Source organism: Gekko japonicus, unplaced genomic scaffold, assembly GCF_001447785.1.
Source record: "Gekko japonicus isolate JY-2015 unplaced genomic scaffold, Gekko_japonicus_V1.1 scaffold287, whole genome shotgun sequence".
NCBI classification, from domain to species: domain Eukaryota; kingdom Metazoa; phylum Chordata; class Lepidosauria; order Squamata; family Gekkonidae; genus Gekko; species Gekko japonicus.
Genome location: NW_015167065.1, coordinates 722,631 through 729,031, shown reverse-complemented (window position 1 = coordinate 729,031; position 6,401 = coordinate 722,631).

Here is a 6,401-nt window from a genome sequence, read left to right as displayed (position 1 = left end):
TGTCTCATAAAAGGTCTCACAATGAACTTTGTGGCTGAGTGGTGTTTTGAATTTGGGCCTCCCCAGCCCAATGCTCATAAGAACATAAGAGAAGCCATGTTGGATCAGGCCAGTGGCCCATCCACTTCAACACTCTGTGTCACATAGTGGCCAAAAACCAGGGGCTCAAACTATTATACCGCACTGGACTGTATCCTGCGAATTAACTCAGCTAAGTTTGTAGCCTTTCTCCAGCACCTGAGGCCATCTACTGGAGTCTCATCTGCTGGAAGAAGACTTCTTGATGAACCCACAAAGTTGCCTTATGCTGGATCAGACTGGCAGTCTTTAAGCAGTGGCTGGACAATCTCTTGTCAGGGATGCTCTAGGCTAATCCTGCATTGAGCAGGAGGTTGGACTAGCAGGGGGTTGGACTAGATGGCCTGCATGGCCCCTCCCAACTCTGTGATTCTATGAGATCATTGATCCCATAATGTCAGTACTGTCTACTCAGACTGGCTGTGGTTTTCCAGAGTCTCAGGTGGAGGCGTTTGGAAGAATGCTTCAAACTTACTTGACCAGAATCATAGGATGCAGCCCATTACCTTCCAGTGAGAATGTTGTTGTTTTTTTTAAATCTCAGGTATGGTTACTTAAGTGTGAATCACCCCAGGAGCTCATGGACAACTCTTGCAGCAATGCAGACAATGTAGAGTTTGGCTGTCAAATCTACACATGATTTACCCTCAGTTTGGCTGCTGAATCTACACATAGTTTACTTTGAAGGTTATATGAATGCAAGCTTATTAAGGAGTCTGCAGAGAGTCCAATATATTATTAATTTATTTTGCCCATGTTTTAAAGCATTGCCTATTGCATGTGACGGGGGGGGGGAAATCAGTAAAAGATTAGCTTAAAGCTTAACGACTTATATAAGAATGCTTGAATAAAAATGTCGCCGGAGTTATTGAGGTGTACAATTAAACCCCTCCCACCAAATTCTTTGCCATCTAATTTCTGCCCAGTGCTTAGTCAGCAGATCCAAATGCCAATGGCTTTCTAAACTTCCATCTCTGTGAACCAGCCAATATACAAATTGTTTTAAGAGCTAGCTAAAATAAAAAGCGCTATATTTGACAAGGTAGCATCATGCCTACTTCTACGATACACCGATGAGTTTTAAAGTATATATCTAAAAGATCCTTACGATTTTCTTCAGCTCACTATATTTGATTTACATCAATTAGGTCTTTCTTATAAGATATCATATAACAAGAAGGCTAATAACCCAGAAATAACCTCATTAAAAAGACAGCATATCAGTCTAAGTAGAATGAACTCTAAGCAGAAAAATTAGTGACCTGGAAAGTAGCAGGAAGGGGTAATGGCAAAGGAAGAGGAAAAAATACATTCCTATTAACTAGTCAAAAGTAGAAATCACCAGCAATAAAAAAAATACAATAAAAGCCAAGAAGGACATTTTTACAAATTATTTTTATCTTTTCAACGCCAGAGACTTTCCGGTTGACCTGGATAATTTGGGGTGTTGTCCAGTGCTTTCTACCATGACGTTTATGAGTCCAAAAACACATTTGGCAAGCCAAGTAACAAGCCATGTGTATTTTACAGCAGAGAATCCATTGGAAGACAGCTAAATACCATGGCCGTCCTTCTGGTTACTTTCAGTTACAGGAGGGAGTCATTGACAGGGTATAATGCACTGACATCATCAGCGTGCTGTTCCAGCGATTATGAATCCGCCCTATTATGGTTGATAATGGCCATAAAGATGATTTTATAGAGGGCAAGCAGAAAAAGGTGATTTGAACATTCTTGGCTCATCAGGAGAGTTGCAGAGACTGAACAGTCCCCCATTAACCTACCAGCCGAAAATGAGAGAACTGTGAAGCTGTTTAGCTGTCCCTGGTCTTTCCCCCCTGCACTTTCCTTAACAACAACAACAAACCTGTTTGCAAATGTAGGAGGAGCATCAGAGGCATTGTGAAAGGTACCAATATCTTGACCTGAATTGTTGTATACCAGCTGCGGCCAAATGGGGACCTTCTCTACCCGACCAAAAGTGATGGTGGCTGAACAAGATCTTCAAGTGTCCTACCATATCTTCCTTAGCGGGTCTCTGGGGATCTGATTAAAACACTTATCAGGTGAGGGGCAGCCTTCACATGGTGGCTGGTGGAGGAATATGTGGGCACCAGTCCTGTCTATGGCATATGCAGTGCGAGAGGCACAGGCCCGTAGCCAGGATTTTTTAAGTCAGGGGACATTTAAATTTCTTAGGGGGCACTGGCTAATCAAATTAATCCAGGGGAGAAGGCCGTGATGCCCTGGGCTGGATGGGAAGTCAGGGGGCCTTGCCAGCAAGTCAGGGGGCCTAGCCCCGAGATGCCCCTCTGTAGCTATGGGCCTGGAGAGGCAGATGCTTCACCCACAGGCTCTAGTCACAAAGGTGAAATGTGCTCAGTTCTTTTTCTTCAATAAGAGCGGGAAGAACCATGCAGTCCAATTACATGGATGCACGTGGGGTGTCCATTGCACAGAGCGTGTTGGATTTCAGCCAGTTTTTTCTACTCAGTCTCACATCATTCCCCTCCTTCCTGCAGCCCTCCTCTCATACAGCTTTTATCCATCCAGTTCCAATGATCCTCAGCATAGCTTTGTCTGTCCCATGATCCCCAGCCTCCTCCATATTTCGACAGCGAAAAAGCTGGATCGTGGGGTTGCCAACTCTGGGCTGGGGAATTCCTGGAGATTTGGGGGGTGGAGTCTGGGGAGGGCAGGTTTTTGGGAGGAAAGGGACCTCAGCAGGGTATTTAATGCCATAATCCCTATGGCCATCCAGGACAGCATCCCCAGAGCTGCAGGTCTAGTGGAGAGGTATGAATATGGCTGCAGTGGCTCCCAACTTACTGGTCAGGCTGTCCCAGAAGTGAAGGGGTTCTGTTTGAATGCTGCAGATTAGGGTTTTTGTTTTTGTTTTTTACTTTCGATTTATTGATCGCTTTTTCCAACACACCTGCGTGCTCAGAGCGATTGACAGTTACTCATGACACTTGGACTAACAATATTCGTGGGGGATAGGGAAGACAACATACAGTATTTTAATTACACACCCATTGTAGCTGGCCGGAGGCTTCATCTGCGGGCTGGATCAGTCGTGTTCCGACGGCTGTATTCTTGTCGGCTGGCTGATGACGTCAGGGCTTCTTGACGTCACGCTGCCACCCTGCCACCGCCTGGCCGACTTGCTCCACTGCAGGGATGCCGAACAGATCTTTTTTCATCTTTTGATTGCCGTGCCACAGAAGTCACACTCGGCAGCTAACACCTTCCCAAAGGGAATGGTGTGCCCACCCCCTTACAGGTGGTCCCCGATTTATCTACTTGCTGAAGCTTTCGAATCGCTGGGTAGACGATGAGCTAGGACAAGGCTTGGTTGCTCACACCAGCACGGGGCTAGAACTGACAAAGCTTGGCAGTTCAGATGTTACAATTAAGCAGGGGGGAAATCCCCTGCGCCACCGCTCCCTCACAGTAGGTTGTTCCACTGTGCTGAATCCACAACTGGAGTGGCTCCACCCATCCCCAAGCAGCCTCCTGTTCCTTCCCTTGCACAAGTTGCTCGCGGGCTGCTCTGATTTTTTAAGATTGTGGACCACCCTGTAGGGCTGCTGGCCTCCAAGTGGGGGCTGAAGATGTCCTGGGATTGCAACAGATCTACAACAGAGATCAGTTCACCTGGAGAAAACGGCCACTTGGGAAGGTGGACTCTATGGTATTATACTCCATTTGAAGTCCCTCTCCTCTCCAAACTCTGACCTGCTCAGACTCCACCCCTAAAATCTCCAGGTATTTCCCAATGATGCTCTGTTTTCTTGGTGCTTGGGGGGTCAACAGTGGGAGGGCTTCTAATGTCCTGGCCCCACTGGTGGACCTCCTGATGGCACTGGTATTTCTGGCCACTTTGTGATACAGAGTATTGGGCTGGATGGGCCTTTGGCCTGATCCAACATTGGTGTCTCTTATATTCTTATGTTCTTAACCTGGAGCTGGCAACCCTTACCTCTACTTGTTCTGTCTTTCATAATGAATCCTAAATAAGGCTCACAACTTTACTCAAAGCATGTTTCCTTGAAAGTCAGTGGAATTTACTTACAAGTGTTCGGGATGAGTGGAAGTTCCCAGCTTTGTTCCTTTTAAAATGTATGTTTTGTTATTTTTATACAATGCGGGTCATTTATATGGATAATATGCATATAATACAGACTTATTGACACACAAATAATGTTGAAAAAATGCATTACAGGGGGAATGGTGCAAGAAAATGGAAAAACAGCATAAAAAAAATCATAGGGTTGATTTGTCCAGGGCAGAAGTGAAAATGAAATTGGGTTTTTCTGGTCAAAACACCACAAATGATAAATTCTAAGTCCTGCTTCTTAAGTATCCATGTTTAAGATTGCAGAAAGGCATAGAAATCCTATTTCTGGCTAACATGATGGCTGCTGGTTCTAGATTTTTGCTTGGCATAGATCCTGGGCACTTAGTATAGTTTTAGGATGGTACAAGGGGAGTGTGTTGGTGTCCTACAGCTGTTCAGCTGGTATACAGTGTATTGTTATTTATGTCATTTATAGATCACTTTTCTCACTGAGACTGAAAACAGATTACATAAGGAACCTTTTTCAAAAATAGCATTCCGCTGTATTATGGATATGTTTGTTCACATGCATAATTCACTTAACCATGTAAATTCAGAATAAATCAAATAAGCCAAATAGCAAGCTTCTCTTTCACAGTGTGCAATAGTTAGTAAAAGAGTAAGTGTAGAGTTAGTTCCCTTCTCCTCTCCCTTCCATACAGACTCAGCTTATGGTGAAATGGTGTTTAAAACCATCATACTTATAGTTAGAAGAAAGCCTTCCAGCTATGTGTTTACTCTGGGTTTAATCTACTTAAAATGGATGTTGTTTTATTTAGCCCTGGGCAGCACCTGAGGCCAAACCACACTGACTGGTCAATGATGAGGTTTCTTTGAGAATCTGTGACATTTCAATTCATTTCCTTTGGCTCAAAAGTATTCATCCATAATACATGCTACACAACCAAGCCAAAGACCACAAAAGTAGAGCACTAGATACACCGGAAGACCCATTTGTCTTTGCCCTTTTCCCAAATTCTAATAAACTCTACCATTCCTCAAAAATCTAAATATAACATTTGCTAAGAACAATGATTATGTATCAGTTATACAGCTTTGTTTTAAATTATAAAATACATTTTCCTCTCCGCTGTTATCTTTTTCAGAAGTCTCTATAGGGCTTCTATAGAAGTTTCTATAGGGTTGCCAGGTCTGTCCTGGCACATGGCAGGGGGTGAGGGGACTTCCCAGCAGGAGGAAAGGCATAGGCCACCATTGCTATGATGTCTGGGCAATGACTCTATGGTATAAAAATATCTACCATAGAGTATTTGCCCAAATACTAGAGTGTTCCATGTTGCTGGCAATGTAAAGTCACTTCCAGTGCATACCAGAAGTGAGGTCACTGTGTTGATAATCACTGCAAAACCAGCCTAGGTCCCCCCTTACTGTGTTGTCGATGACATCACTGCAAAACCAGCCTAGGTCCCCCCCACACTGCTAGTAACCCCCAATGGCCAGCAGATCAGAGATGAGGGGTGACAGCTGGGGGCAGGGCCTGGCAGCCCTGAGTTTCAACCATAGAATATATTGGCCCCGGTCACATGAGCAGGAAAATCCGCAGTGGAAGGGAGGCATTTTAGCGCTGGATCAAAAAGATGCACGGTAACGCGATCATATGGTTCCCTGAGGTGCTGCGCATATGGCGATAGCCAGCGATCACATGCCGATGTTGAAGCACATCAAAGGCCAGGAAGAACCAGCATGGTGCAATCAGACATGCTACGGGATGCATGCGCATGCCGGATGCACCAGATTAACTCCGCTTCCGTGATCCGATGCTCACCTGCGACCCGCATTTTCCAGTTGCTACTACCCTTTTGCTGGTACTTTTTAAATCCGCTTATTCGGACCGACGGTACGGGTTGGGGATGGGTGCGCTACGCTTCCCAGATGTTGCCGTATGATCGCGCCCATTTGATGCACCCTCAACCTGTCCATTTTGTGGGGCTAATCCTCCCGTGTGACCGGGGCCACTGAAGCATGCAATTAAAACATTCAAGTGTGTCATATCCTAGACTTTCCAGCCCCCAAATCCATGTGGGGGATCCCCTGATTTTGCAGGCTCCTCCCCGCCGGCAGCCAGTTGGCCGGTGGAGGGAAGCCCTGACCCAACAGCCACGATGTGCCTTTAAATCTCGGCAGGACATTTTAGAAGAAGCTTGAAAATGGCATTTGGGAATGTGTATGTGCCTTTAAATTT